The 15753-nt window shown below is 47.8% G+C and overlaps 1 protein-coding gene across 2 annotated transcripts in view; it reads left to right on the forward strand.

Moving 5' to 3' along the window:
* Positions 1-15753, forward strand: part of THOC2 (THO complex subunit 2) — a 1289207-nt gene that overhangs the window by 267344 nt on the left and 1006110 nt on the right. The gene's annotated exons all lie outside the window — the stretch shown is intronic.

Genomic DNA, 15753 nt, shown 5'->3' on the forward strand with positions numbered 1-15753 from the left:
GAATATTTTGGTTCCCCATCCAATATTCTCAAATTGGGCCTTATTTCTGATGTAGCAGAGCCACATATCAGCAGGACCAGCCGTCCATTTTCTTGTGCCTTAAAACACGGATTCAGAGCTTTGGGCTCACTTTTGTCAGTCTTTAAAAGACTTCGCAAAACAAAATCATGCATACAAGAGAATGATGTCCCCTTCTACAACTACAAGCTTTAAGCCATTCCGCTACTGTTGAAAACATATGTCTTCTACTAACCCATAAGAGATGTCTTTTTGGTCTTTTTGCTTGTGGCATGCACCTGAAGGAGATCTGGGACCAAGAAGCAAAATGAAGTAGTTGTGTGCCTCGCTTAAGTCTAGCTCTAAGTCGATGGTTTGAACCTGATGTTATCCCAACATTGTTCCTGTGATGATGTCCTCTGGTTAGTTGAAATACAAATGGAAACACAAGGCGGTGAAGCAGGGCTCAGCCCCATCCTGACACATTGTCTGAGGAGAAGCCGCTAGTGCGTCAAGGTTTCAGTTTGTCACCCTTTCGATCACTGCTGTTGATTGCAATTCATCCAAAATTCTCCAGCTAAGACTCGACCCTGCAGCAGATCGAGGACTTTAAGTACGTTGTTTGATTTTGGTACTCTTCCGGTTTAACTTTGTGCAGCTTTGGGCCCCAAGTATCCTTAGGAGCCCTTGAGCCTATTGCAGGCTCCATGCCAACTCCACCCTGGCACCCCAACCTTTATCTGTACCTCCTTCATTGCTGCTGGAGGAAAATCGAGTGCAGAGTCCGATATCTGTACCTGATGATGACCGAGATTGTGCTCCGAATCCACTTCAGTGCATATGGTCCCCATACAACCTGAATCTGATGTTATGCGTCCACTACTGCACAAGCATTCTCAGAGGCTCCATTGTCTTTTTGGTTCACACTCTGATCAGAATCTGCCACTACCCAGATAAGATGATGGTGATGATTTGCTTTCTCATTATGACAAATGTTTTTATATGGACTTGCAGGGGGCTAGTGGGCTAGATATGTTCCCATCTACAGGGTTAAACTCTCCTTTTGGACCCTCAACAAAACAAAAGAGTGCTCCCTTGCTGTTGTAATTAGACGAGCAGCTGAGGTCGTGGACCTACAACTGTCTGCTGCTGCTGAAGTCAAGACCAATGTCCTCTCAGAAATTTTGCAACTTTAACCATCCTCCGCTTAGTCTTTGCTTCTTTTTAATGAAACCTTTACTGACGCATTGAGCGACTCTTGGTATAAGCCCTGTTCTTGCCTGCAGTTGAATGGCAAGTGGCCAGACGACAGTGATGCCTGGCAACCCTGATTTTTTTTTCTTCCTTTTTTACAAAACATCTCACTCAAGAGAGTTTGCTGTTCCAGGCTTCCACCATTAAGGTGAATTCAATTCATTCTCTAAGATGCCCCAAACAGAGTCGAAGAGGATTAAGACGTTGGGAAAATTAATATTCCCTTTGGCGAGATTAGCATTGAAGTCAGTCATTGCTGTCTATTTATTGGGGCAGGATATTTACGCCCTAAGGGACATGCTCCGATTTTTCAAGATGTTCAGAATGCAGATAAATATGTAATTTGTCCTGGGCTTGATACTGCTGATTGACTGAGATGAGCGATTGGCACTAGTGTGGTGCTCTGGGTGTATGCGTTTCTCAGGAGACATACAGGTCCCCCTTCTGATTATGCTTTTCAATGGCTCACGCCTATTTGGCAAGAAAGTTGATTCTGTCTCGGAATACTTCAACAGGAGTCTGGTCTTTTGGCCCCTGCCAAGCAGTTTCCTCATCAGTTTAGGAAATTCCGAGCTTACTCCGGGGGTTGGTGTTCAGGCAGTGCTGGTCTACCTAGCTCCCGACTCCATTGCCCTTTTGAGGCTGTCATTTTAGATCTGACAGGTAACAAGCAGATCCTCAGGGGCATCTGTTCTCCCAGTCCCATTCTCCTTCCTCATCAGTATCCGAGTTGCTTTAGCTTGCCATCAGCAGTGCAAAATCCATTTCTCTATCCCCGGGGTAATCCATAACCTCAGACAAATGGGTCTTCTAGATTGTTGAGCATGGGCTATACCCTGCTACTCTTTCGACCCACATCAGAACCGCTCTCAGAGGTGCACCTTTCCCCTTAATTATACTGATGTTGACTTCCACCTTGGACTTCAGAATTTCAGTGTCTTGAACTCTTCACCTGAAACCGACCTGAATTTGCCTATGGGGTCCACACTAAGCAAAGTGCCTGCTTTGCAGTAGTTGTGCATAGAGCCTCAGCAGTCTTGGGGTTGTTGTCCCCCACAGTGGAGTCTAAGGCAAACTTGTTAACTGAACTTTGGCAGTATGGTTGAGCCGCATCCGAGCCAGCACCCCCATTTTACCAGGCCCTAACTGAGGCCCTCTTGGTATTGTGCTAAAATCCTTATTGCAATCCACCTCCTGGCCATTGATCGGCACCAAAGGCCGGCTCCATTGTATACTTCTTTGCTCATTTACACCTGACTCCAAAGAATCTGGCCATGCAGGTCTTAATGAGTAAGTTGAACCCTCATGCCTTTCCTACTGCTTCTTCAAGTGAGCAATCCAAAATGATTGATACCATGGGCAAAAGAGTTTTTTTGTCAGTCTAGTTCTAGTGTCCCACTGTAGTATATCAAATCAATCATATTAGTAGCAAAGGCTACGATGGCACTAGTAATCCTTGAGACAGACATTCACAGGAAACTCATTTGTGGGCAAATGTTGAGTGTTACAGATCTTTCGGTTTGGAATTAATCAATAGAAACCAGTATTAACAAAAAAGTTTTGCAAGAGAAATAATAGCGCTGCCAGTATTTTTTGTAAGCAACTGCAGTTCAGCCGAACCAAGTTTTATTAGACCAGAATTATTTTCACACCCAAAATGAGTGTCTTTCAGGACATTTGGGAAAGATAATAGAATAAGTAGACCCTAGGTGTGTAATCAAACCAAAGTCAAACAGGAAAGGTGAAGGGAAAAATAAATATTGAAGGTATATTGGTTGATACGTTATTGGAATAACAGTTTCTATTTCATATAGTCTCAGATACAAAGAATAAATCACAAATTCGGAAACGTCTGTCTCTGTAAGTGTGTCAACGACATTTCATTCCTTACTGGAGAAGAGGATCTCATAAGGACTAAGGTTGCCTGGGGTCTGGGGAAACAAAAAACTTAGAATTAGGGTTCTGTTGAAAGGTAATGTGGAAAAATGTATTGGTGGAATTGTAGCGGTGCTGCAAATATACACAAATCGAAACCTCTGAGGGCTAAGGAATCCATCCTGCTGGGCGGATGTTGGAAGTGGAAGTCCCTGTTGCTTACTGCCACCACCAAATGCTGGAGGCGTGCTTCCCCGTTCCCTTACTTCAACGTTAGGCTAAGTTAGAACACCGTCTGAGATAGCGCTACTCACCCCCTTAGTAGCTTGGCACGAGCAGCCAGGCTTATCTACACGGCACACGTGTTCAGTATGTGCAACCACACTTACAGTAACCCCATGATGTCATCACAAATAGACTCCACATGAGTACTGATACAATTAGTATAATGTTTATATAAGCAATTCTACGATACGACCACACAATACAAAATCAACATATAAGAATGGGTAGTATTCTTTCCGGTGGGTTGGTAGGTTCTAATCGCAACCACTGCTTCTAACCAACAGTTAAGCTCACTTCAAACAGTTTTCCAAAAGGTTAGGCAAGTCATATTGCTAGAATTACACATGTTGTTAAAGGAAACAATACTGCAATGCGTAACAATATTCTCTTATACTGTGCAACAGAGAAACAATGCCATACGTAGAGCCACAGTCATGTACTTTGCAATTGAAGGAATAATGCAATGCGGATCACCACCAGCATGCCCTGTACCAGCAAGAAACAAAGCAACGTGTCGCTACAATCCTGTACGGTGCAATAAAGAAATAATACACTGGGCCACGTTATACTCTGATCCTGTGCACTGAAGAAATAATGCAATGCACCAAGTTACAATCAGGTAATCTGCAAGGAAGAAAGAATGCAGTGCGTAAGGCGTCAAGCATAAACTGTGTCAGACACAAATGAGGTCAGGCGTCATTTGACAGTTCGATAGTTCACTAGTGGCAATAATGCATAGTGTAATACAACAGTTTTACGTGCTTCATTAACAGTTCCCCCGTTATGGATCAAATGATGACACAAAAAGTACTGCTTCCCACTCCGGCCCTAGTACTGCCACATCTTGGGTCAGCACTGGCTGGGATCCGAGCCAAAGCAAAAGCTCACACAGCTCACTGAAGCGGGAGACCAAGAGCGTGTCCCTCCGGGCCCGCACCCACCCCCAGGTGTTGATCCATGTTACCTAGGGGGGCGCGATCCCACTCTCCTCCCGAAGTCAGTGACTTGGGCCTTGATCCAGAATTCCGTCACCGGCTGCAGTAGACTCGGGCCGGCAGCTCAGTACTTCTGTGACTGCCGGTCCGCTGCCGATTGACTCCGAGGGCCCCACTGACTTGGCCCTCACTCTGGCGGTCTCAGTCTACACCGATACCCGACCTCAGCGCTGTTGAGATTTTACTTAAATTCAGTGCACACCCTAACCCGGCACTCCTCACCAGCACCTCAGGTTGCACTTCGACACGCACACCGCGCGTGGAGTGCTGGGAGTCGCTATGTCAGGCTCTCTCTAGGACACATCGAGTTTAGTGAGAGGAAGGCATAACCTCTGTACTGGGCTATCTTCCATGTGATAGTCCCTAGGGGTATAGAAAAGTAGAAGAATAGTTTGTCCAGTGTAAAAGAAGGTCTGACTAATAATAAGTAGAATGAGATTTGTGGTTGCTAACCTCAAGGGGCATGGATTGCTCCTATATACGAGGCAGCACCTGTAAAGGTGAGAAGCTAATGGTTGTCAGCTTGTTGAAGTGTGATAAAGGAAAGGAAGCTACCCACGTAGCGTCTTCTGGAGGGGGGGGGGAAGACGTACACCCCTCAGAGCCTGGAGCGGTCAGAGATGCTCATCACTCATAGATATCGTCTGAATTGGTAATAATACATCGATTTAGGAGAAAGAATGGAACTGAGAAAAATAAATAGGCTAAGAAAATGAGAAAATATTAACCCACACTCCCTGGGCGGAGAGCGCGGGTTTGAAGCGTAGCAGTTTGCGAGCGGCCGCTCGGTTAAACCAGCATCAGAAACTGTCAGCTGGATGCGTGCTGAGTGTTTTTGCAGACATACATTTCTGATGGAGGCAGTTTATGGTTAAAGCGAGGCAGTATCAAATGTCCCGCATTGTATCTCCTTACAAATTAGACCAAGGAGAAATACAAATTAAATGAATAATAAAGAGATTTAAAAAAAAAAGGTTTCCACTGAGATAAACTTGCAAACCAAGGTGTTGTCTTTATACGGATTTGGACTGGCGACTGGAACTGGGTGATGCCAGTGGTCTGGATACCTCCCCAGACCTTGGCATGCTCTCCCCACATTGTACAGTGGCTACGGAGGAGGGAGCTGTATACGCAGTGGTGTTGTGTAGGGCGGTTGAGGGCTTGGAGCTTCCTGCAGTGGCAGTCAGGACTTTAACCAGCAGCCGCCTCTTCACATTCCATTCTGCCTTTTAATGAAGCCCTTACCGACGTCCTTCTGGGCACTTGGTCCAAGCCATGCACAGGGGCTCCTGTTAACAGGATGATTACCTGACGCCACCACCCGGCCCCATGCGACCCACTTACCTCTCCCAACACCCTACCCCCGAGAGCTTGGTGGGCCAAGCCTTGTCCTCAAAGGGCACATTCTCTACTGCTCCCCCAGATAGGGAATCCACGAAGCTGGACCACCTTGGGAAGCTTAGTGCTGTGGTTGGTGTACAGAGCATGCCTCTTGGGCAGGTATACCCATACAGTGTAGGATACGGTTGCGCAAGTGCTGCCACAGTGCCCACGGAAGGCACGGGCCGTTCTCACCCGCGCAGTGGCATCGGGTCGAGATATCGTAAGTTCACCATTAGATGTGGGCTGGACACTGCCGACTCTCTGGGCAGAATGGTTTCCAAGTCAGTAGCCTTAAGGCCCTACACCTGGTTGAGGACGTCTGGTTTCTCAGGGGATGTCCAATCCACCCTTCTTGATATGCCCTTTGATGGCCCTCGTATGTTTGGTAACCAAGGCAATGTAAGAAAGTAGCTCTGTATATACTGCACCAAAGTAAGGTTCAGTGTGCAGTCAACGGTCACCAGAGGTATGGCAGAGGTTAAAGTTAGATATTACCTTACTCTCTAAAGTGGTAGCTTGGTCGAGCTGTAAGGCAGTATCGGAGGACAGTGTAAAGCCAATTGTCTTGTTTATAAAAATATATTGTTGTATTTTAGAACCACAAGTAGGTATAAAAATACTTTCTCAGAATTAGATGTTGCAATAGAATACTTTCAATTACCCATAGACTTTTAAATGCAATAGATACAGTTGTTGCAATATGCAACACAAGTTAAACACAATTGTATCATTGAGGTCGATGGGAAGTTTTAAGTAAACGCAATAAAATCACTTTACGAATGTTTTTCTTCCGGGTCCGGCGTCATCTATGACCCGATTCCATCCTTTTTCCCTGATTATCAGGAGATGGATGACGAGGGCGACTGGGAGGGGGGTGAGGACCCTCTGGCACTACAGTGCCAGTTGAGCCAGGACTGGGCAAACGAGCTCAGAGGGGCCAGTGGTCTGGACACTTTGCCCGACACTTGATTTGTCTCCCCTCCTACCGTGGCTACGGAGGAGGGGGCTGCTTACAGGGTGGTGTTGACTAGGGCGGCCAAGGCCTTTGCTCATGAGCTTCCTGACGCGGTCGTGGGGACTAACCTCCTCACTGAGGTGCTCAAACCGCAGGCAAGCTCCTCAGAGCCTCTCCTGCCGTTTAACAAAGCCCTCACCAACGTTCTGGTGGGCACCTGGTCCAACCCTTTACAGGCCTTCCTGTAGATTGGAACCTGGCCCGACGTCACGGCCTGGCTCTGGGCGACCCCAGTTTTCTGTCCGTTCACCCCACCCCCGATAACCTGGTAATCCAGGCCTCTGCATCCCAGACCGCATTCCTGACCGCTTACCCTGATCGGGAATCCAAAAGGTACAATCAGTTTGGCAAGAAACTGTTCTCCTCCCTGAGTTTGGGGCTGCGGTCGGTCAACACCGCCTGCCTTTTGGGCTGTTACAACCACTCTTTGTGGGATACGGTTGCGGAAGTGCTGCCGCAGTGCCCGGAGGAGGCCCGGGCAAAGCTCACCCAAGCCCCAGTGGAAGGGCGCGACGCAGCACGCTACTCCATACGGTGTGGACTCTATACAACAGACTCGCTGGGTAGGGCGATTGCAACAACAGTGGCGGTTCGCCGCCACGCCTGGCTGAAGTCCGCCAACTTTTCGGGGGATATTCAAGCCACACTCACGGACATGCCCTTTGATGGCTGTCGCCTCTTTGACGACAAAGCGGACATTGCGCTGGAGCGTTTCAAGGACTCCAGGGCTACGGCCAAGTCCTTGGGCCTAAGCCAACGCCAGCAAACTTCCACTTTTCGCCTCTTTCGTGGCCTAGGAAGGGGCACCCCCACACGTCCAGCTAGCCACGGGCCACAGAGCCAACCTCAACGCAGTCGCGGACGTGGTAACCGCCATGGTGGTGCCGGGGGACAACAGCGAGGTCAGTCCACATGTGCCCCTGCAGCATCTGCCTCAAAGCATTCCTAGTCCGAGCTTTCAGGCCCATTCGACTCCAATAGGGGGCAGGGTTCGCCATCACCTCCTTAACTGGCGTCCCATCACATCAGACATGTGGGTGCTGCAAATAGTCCGAAGGGGCTATTCCCTCCCCTTCGAGGTGACCCCTCCAGCCATGCCACCGCATGACGGGAGATCACTTGCAACTTCTGCAGGAGGAAGTTATGGCCTTCTTGGCCAAGGGATCCATCGAGCTCGTTCCTGGGCCAGAAGTAGTACGTGGTTGCTACTCCCATTACTTTTTGGTACCCAAGAAGGGCAAAGGAGGCCTACGCCCTATCTTGGACCTCCGGAGCGTCAACGGCTTCCTCCGGAAGGAGAAGCTCAAGATGCTGACTTTAGCTCAGGTCCTTGCTGCCCTGGACCCTGGAGACTGGATGGTACGTTGAACTTGCAGGACGCTTATTTCCATATTCCTGTCCTGCCAACCCACCCGCGTTACCTGCGGTTCAAGGTAGACCACAAGCATTTTCAGTGTACCTTGCTCCCCTTCACCAGCGCCCCTTGAGTGTTCACGAAAGTGATGGTGGTGGTCGCAGATCATCTGCGCTGATCAGAGGTCTCAGTTTTCCCCTATCTTGACTGGTTGTTGAAGGCGGGCTCGCCCCAGACAGTCGTCAGCCACCTCCAGACCTCCTGCACCTGCTGGGGTTCTCCATCAATGTGCCGAAGTCACACCTGTACCCCTCTCAGAAGCTCCTCTTCATCGAAGCGGTTCTGGACTTGGCGCAGTTTTGGGTTTATCCTCCCGAACAGCGGGTTCGGGATATTCAGGCTCTGATTCCGATCCTTCTGCCTTTATCTTGAGTTTCGGTCTGGTTGACGCTGCGGCTTCTGGGGCTGATGGCCTCCTGCATCCTTCTGGTGCATCATGCCAGGTGGCGGACGCGGGCTCTGCAGTGGGACCTGAAGTTTCAGTGGGCCCAGCATCAGGGCAACCTGTCCGACCACGTCCGGATCTCCGAGGGCACTGCAAGACAGTTGCAGTGGTGGCTCACGGACCGCGATTGGATCAGTGGCAGATCCTTCTCCCTACCCCAACCGGAGCACATAGTAGTGACAGATGCGTCCCTCCTGGGCTGGAAGGGCCACATGGGAGAGGCGGAGATCAGAGGCCTCTGGTCTCCGGCGGAGTCCCGGCTCCACATCAACCTTCTGGTGCTGCGGGCGATCCGGCTTGCACTGAAAGCATTCCTTCCCTCTGTCCGGAGAAGTGTAGTGCATGTGTTCACGGACAACACCTCCGCCATGTGGTACTGCAACAAATAGGGCTGGGTGGGGTCGTGGACCCTTTGTGAGGAGGCTCTGCGCCTCTGGCAGTGGCTGAAACACCAGGGCACCACCCTGGTGGTTCAACACCTGGCAGGTTCCCTGAACGCCAGGGCGGACGAACTCAGCCGCCGGTGCATGATGGATCTGCACTTGGACGTAGCGCAAGGCCTCTTTCAGCAGTGGGGAGAGCCTTGGTTAGATCTATTCGCCAACGAAGAGAACACGTAATTTCATCAGTTCTGCGGGTTGGCATTTCCAAGGCGGCACTCGCTCGGAGACGCATTTCGTCGCGAGTGTAGCTGCGGTCTGTTGTACACCTTTCCGCCTATATCACTTCTGCCCAGAGTGCTGAAGATCAAGCGCGACGGGCCCCATGTCATCCGTGTGGCTCCAGACGGGGCACGAAGATACTGGTACCCCGAGCTACTCAGCATGTCAGTCGATCTCCCGATTTGTCTGCCTCTTCAGGAGGACCTTCTGTCGCAGCAGCAGGGGACGGTCCTCCACCCGAACCTGTCCAGTCTCCACCTACATGCACGGAGATTGAGCGGCTACAGTTGAGGCCATTTGACTTGCCTCCCGAAGTCTGTGATGTGATTCTGGCAGCCAGGCGTCCCTCCACAAAATCGGTATAGGCCTGCAGGTGGAACAAGTTTGTGGCATGGTGCACAGCAAAGGCTGTGGATCCTCTCTCTGCCCCCCTTTCAGAGGTTCTTCTCTTTCTTCTTTCTCTTGCCCAGCAGGGCTCTGCTCTGGGCACGGTCAAAGGCTCTGCCATTTCCGCCTTCTTGAGGCTTACTGATCAGCCTTCTATTTTCAAGTCCCCGGTTGTAAATAGATGTTCGAGGCATATGAGCTGCAGATCCTAGATTTAGCAATAGATCTCCACCTGGTGTTGGGCTCGGATGATTGCAGGTTGTTGTTGTCTTCTTGGAAGAAGTATTTTGTAGTCACGAGATAGGTGACTCCTCTCTTGGGCAATACTGCGCATGGTCATCGACTCCATCCTCAGATTGTTTTTTTCCGCCACTGGGTTCGAATGAAAGTTCAAACAAACTTCTTTCGACATCGAATAGACTTTCGACTTTACCAGCTACATTCCTGTGCGTCGACGCGGGCCGTTGGGCCCATCGGCTCCGTGCGGCCTACGCCTCATGGAAAGAACTCCATTCAAGAGATGCCCGGTATGTCGAGCAAAATTCCCTCATAGCGGCCGTCATGAGGTTTGCAACCTCTGTCTCTTGCCAGAACACGACGAGTCGACCTGCACATCCTGTGCCTCCTTCCGATCGAAGAAAGCAATTCAAGATCAGAGGGCCCGTCGACACGAAATCTTTGAAAAAGAGATCGTCGAAGAAGACTTCTCAGAGTATGAATATCCAATCGAAGATATCTCCGAGGACGAGGCTCCACTCGGCGCAGAGGAGGACTCGCCTGTTCTCCAAATAATATCAGGGGCAGTGGATTCGGGCGATTCGATCCCGTCTCGACAACCCGTGAGTACATCTGCCCCTGACCGACAGACATTACCCAAACAGAAGGCAACGGTCAGCACTCCGCCCATGGGGCCAAGTCGAGACCGACATTTACCCTCTAATGCCTCGCCTTCGGGCCCGGCTCCGAGGAAAGAGAATACGCCTTCCGATGCCTCGGCACCGAAGAAACACCATGTGCCAGTTACACCTCCTCCATTGGCACCAAAACATCCTTCGCCGCCAAAGGATTCGTCGGCACCGAACATAAAAAACCATTCGGCGCCCAAAGACAAAGACACTTCGGCACCCGTACCATCGGCGCCAAAGACAAAAACTGTACCAAACCTGAAAGCTTCGACTCCGAAATCTTCCGGTTCAAAAAACAAAGAGGGGAAGCCAGTTTCCGGCGCCACAGGCCCAGCAAAACCTATTTCCATGCCGAAACCTTTAATACCGGTACCGAAACCCCCAGATAAGCTAAACAACATTCGGCACCAAAAACATTGCCAAAAGAGACTACTACTCCTCATAAGGCAAAAAGTACTAAACGACCTCTATCGGCTCCTAAAAAATCGACGCCGAAGAAGATTATAGAAGAGGAAGAACTGTTTAGACCAGATCCTAGACAGAAAAAAGTCCATATTAATCCAAAAACTGTACATGTGGAAGCAATCCCTTATAAGAAGAGACCAGCAGACACACCACTTACACCTGTGGTCCCTGCCAAAAAAGACTGTGCAACTTCTCCAATGCACCCTTCCTCTCCTTCACCTTCTTCCACTCCTGTTACTCCATATGTAGAACCTATAACTTCTCCTATTTACTCTCCTGCATCATCACACCACACTGATGAGGAGTATGATTTGGGTGGAGGGGATGATGTTCCAGAACCACATACATACCCTTTAGATGAGGATGTTAACACAGAATACCCTAAGGATGATGAGGATGCATATCATTTTTCACCAAATAATGCACCAGACATCCCTGATCCTCAGTACTACCCAACAAAACCTTCCCCTACAGAGGACAGTATTGGTTTTAATCATTAGTTAAACAGAGCTGCACTTTACCATGGGGTTCCCATGCACTCTGATGCCATTGAGGAGGACTTCTTGTTAGACACTTTCGAACAGTCACAAACGTCTACCCAAATATTACCAATGATTAAGGGAGTCATAAAACATGCTCCAGAGATTTTTAAAGATCCAGTAAGGTGTAGGGTGTTAAATCCTAGAATAGAAAAAAAGTATAGGCCAGCACCAGCTGATCCAGTATACAATAAGGGTCATCTGCCACTAGACTCATTGATGGTGTCTAATGCGCGCAAAGGGGCCAATTCTCAAACTTCTGGGGACACACCCCCGCCTGACAAAGAGTCCAAGATCATTGATGTGTCAGGGAAACTAATTGCTGCACAAGCAACAAACATATGGCGCATAGCAAACACACAGGCTTTACTCTCACGCTACAACAGGGCTCATTACGATCAACTAGAAAAGCTAATGGAACACCTACCAGATCAACACAAGGATCTGGCAGCAGAACGTTTACAAGAAGGTAAATTAATTTCAAATGCCTCAATTAAATGTGCCCTAGATGTAGCTGACACAGCATCCAGAGCAGTGAACACTAGTGTTATTCTCAGGCGTCACGCATGGTTACGCATCTCGGGTTTTAAACCAGAGGTACAAACTACCATCCTAAACCAGCCCTTTAATCAGAAACAATTGTTCGGGCCGAAGGTAGATAATATATTAGAAAAGATTAAGAAGTACACAGATACCGCTTAGTCTATGGGCGCATTACAATACACTCAGACTAGAGGTTCTTTTCGCTGCTCCTCTTATAGAGGAGGCTCCAAGCAGACCGACGCAGACACAACATCTTTTAAAACACACAGGCAGACCTCCTCTAATAGAGCATTTTTTAGAGGAGGATACAGAGGGAATAACAACAAGGAAAGAGGTAGAGATAGTAACAACAACCGCTCCTCTCCCGCTCCTAAACAATGACTTCCCTCTGCCTCCCCTACAGCATTCCACTCCTGTGGGGGGCAGACTTTCACCGTTCCTACCTGTCTGGAACTCCATCACAAGAGACAGGTGGGTAAGACAAATTATCCAACATGGCTACTGCCTAGAACTCACAGCAACCCCCCCAAACATACCACCCAGGCAGCGTCCAATGTCTGCAGAGCACATAACTCTGCTTCAACAGGAAGTTCTAGCACTCCTACAAAAAGATGCTATTCAAGTAGTTCCATTAGAAGAACAAGGAGCAGGAGTCTACTCCCTGTACTTCCTAATTCCAAAGAAAGACGGGACCTTAAGACCGATTCTCGACCTCAGGCCACTCGATCACTACATTCAATCAAATCATTTTCACATGATCACTTTACAACAGGTACTCCCATTACTACAACAGGGAGATTTTTCTGTCCACACTAAACCCAAAGGATGCCTATTTTCACATTCCAGTACATACTGCGCACAGGAAGTATTTAAGGTTTGTCATACAAGGACAACACTATAAGTTCAAAGTCCTTCCATTCGGGGTTACAACAGCACCACAAGTGTTTACAGAGTGCTTAGCAGTAGTGGCGAATTGCTGCTGCCTGTTGAACTGCGAGGATCGCCTTCGACCTTTGTTTAACCAGGACCGCTGTTTTAAGTGAATTTCATTTAAAAGTGATCGAGGGCCTGCAAATCGCTTAAATACACAGAAAACTGAAGTATAGACTGTCTGTGCGTTTTCATCAGCAGCGCCACTTCCAAAGTCACACAGGGAGATATAAAATCAGTTGATCCCTGTCTTTACAGATGATTGTACTCATCGCTACCATCTACTTGAATTTGAGGCCCATTAAAACTCCATGAGCTTCATTTATCTATAAGAAAGCGTATTCATGATTTGATTTGTCTGTCCTGAGGATGGTCTCCATAACGCAAGTCTAGAGACCGAAACGTGGACTGCGCTTATGCCACTGCTTTTAATGATATAACTTGTAAATAGGTGGATAAGCTACAACAATTGCTGCAAATAGGCTGTTTTATTGATATTTTTTCCTATTGTAGCTTTTGCAACAAATGGTATACCCATGTATATTTTATTTTTGTTTTGTGAATAATTAAAACAAACAGAACTTTTCCATACACCCTGCTATTGCTCTCTCTTTTTATTACCGTTTGGTATTAGCTCTATTAGTTTAAAAACTTTGTCTGACACAAATTGTGCATCAGTGGTGTTAAATGCTTAGGACCACAAAATAATATATAATTTTGAATACTCTACAGTTCAACAAAACCCTTGACGGCACAATTACCCTTTCATACCTACCACCCAAGCCCTCAAGGGTATATTGGGTTGCTCATTCTTAGTTGACATAGCAGTAGTGGCAGCACATCTCAGAAGACAACAAATACATGTCTTCCCCTACCTAGACGACTGGCTCATAAAGGCAAGATCGTACAACCAGTGTGCACAACACACAAAGCAAACAATTCAAACACTGCACAACTTAGGGTTTACGATAAATTACACCAAGTCGCACCTAGAGCCTTCGCACGTTCATCAATATCTAGGAGCTACTATAAACACATCAGTAGCTCAAGCCTGTCTCAGTCAAGCCAGTATTCAAAGTATTCAGAACTTAGTCTCCCTTTTTCAATGCCAGCACTCTCTACAAGCCAGAGTGTTTATGAAATTAATTAGGATGATGGCATCTTGCATCTTCATAGTTCCCCACGCAAGACTGCAAATGCGTCCACTACAGGAATGTCTAGCACAACAGTGGAATCAGGCTCAAGGTCAGCTCACAGACCTGGTGTTGGTGGACAGCCGTACATATCGCTCTCTGCAATGGTGGAACACCAAAAATTTGACAAAGGGACGGCCATTCCTAGAACCTGTTCCACAAGTAGTGCTCACGACAGACGCATCCCTCACAGGATGGGGAGCCCATCTCCTGCATTATACCAGACAAGGTCAGTGGAACAATCAACAGAAACAGTTCCACATCAACCACTTAGAGCTGCTAGCAATTTTCCTAGCACTCAAAACTTTTCAAGTACAAATCTAAAACAAAGCTGTCCTAGTCCGAACGGACAATATGACAGCCAGGTACTACATATAAAAACAGGGGGGACACACTCTCTGCAACTGTCCCAACTTGCACAGAGCATCTGGAGATGGGCCATCCCTCAAAACGTACATCTGACAGTAGAACACCTTCCAGGAATTCACAACCAGATAGCAGATCTGTTGAGTCGACAGTCACAACATATTCACCAATGGGAGTTGCACCCACAAGTTCTTCAACCATTCTTCTAAATGTGGGGGCATCCACAAATAGACCTGTTTGCCACCCACGAGAGCACAAAATGCCCAACCTTCGCCGCCAGGTTTCCACACCCACGGTCGGAGGGGAATGCAATATGGATGAATTGGTCAGGCAGATTTGCGTAAGTTTTTCCGCCTCTCCCACTCATTCCACTAGTAGTACGCAAGCTCAGACAATAGTCCCTCAAACTGATACTAGTGACCCCTACATGGGCACGTCAACCGTGGTTTACCACGCTACTAGATCTCTCAATGGTTCCACATCAGAAATTACAGCTCACGCCAACCCTGTTAACACAGAACCATGGAGAAATAAGACACCCAGAACCAAGCCAACTGAATTTGGCGATCTGGCTCCTGAAGTCCTAGAGTTTGGTTACTTAAAGCTACCACCAGACTGTATGAATATAATTAAAGAAGCTAGAAGACCCACTACCAGAGCATGCTATGCTGCTAAGTGGAAACGTTTTGCAATATACTGAAACAACAATCACATTGATCCTTTGGACGTTTCCATCCAAAATATCATTTGCTACCTTCTACGTTTACAAAGGTCCAATTTGGCTTACTCTTCCATACGCTTGCATCAAGCAGCTATTGCAGCGTATTTAAAAAATAGACATCTATCTCTATTTAGAGTACCTGCAATAAAAGCATTTATGGAGGGATTAAAAAGAATCCTCCCACCCAGGTTACCACCTGCTCCAGTATGGAACCTAAATGTGGTCCTTACAAGACTCATGGGACATCCTTTGGAACCGTTACATAAATGTGAACTACAATTTCTAACATGGAAAACTGCTTTCCTTGTTGCCATTACCTCTCTCAGAAGAGTTAGTGAAATCCAAGCATTCACAACAGAAGAACCATTTTTTCAAATAC

Source organism: Lissotriton vulgaris, chromosome 4_1, assembly GCF_964263255.1.
Source record: "Lissotriton vulgaris chromosome 4_1, aLisVul1.2, whole genome shotgun sequence".
NCBI lineage: Eukaryota > Metazoa > Chordata > Amphibia > Caudata > Salamandridae > Lissotriton > Lissotriton vulgaris.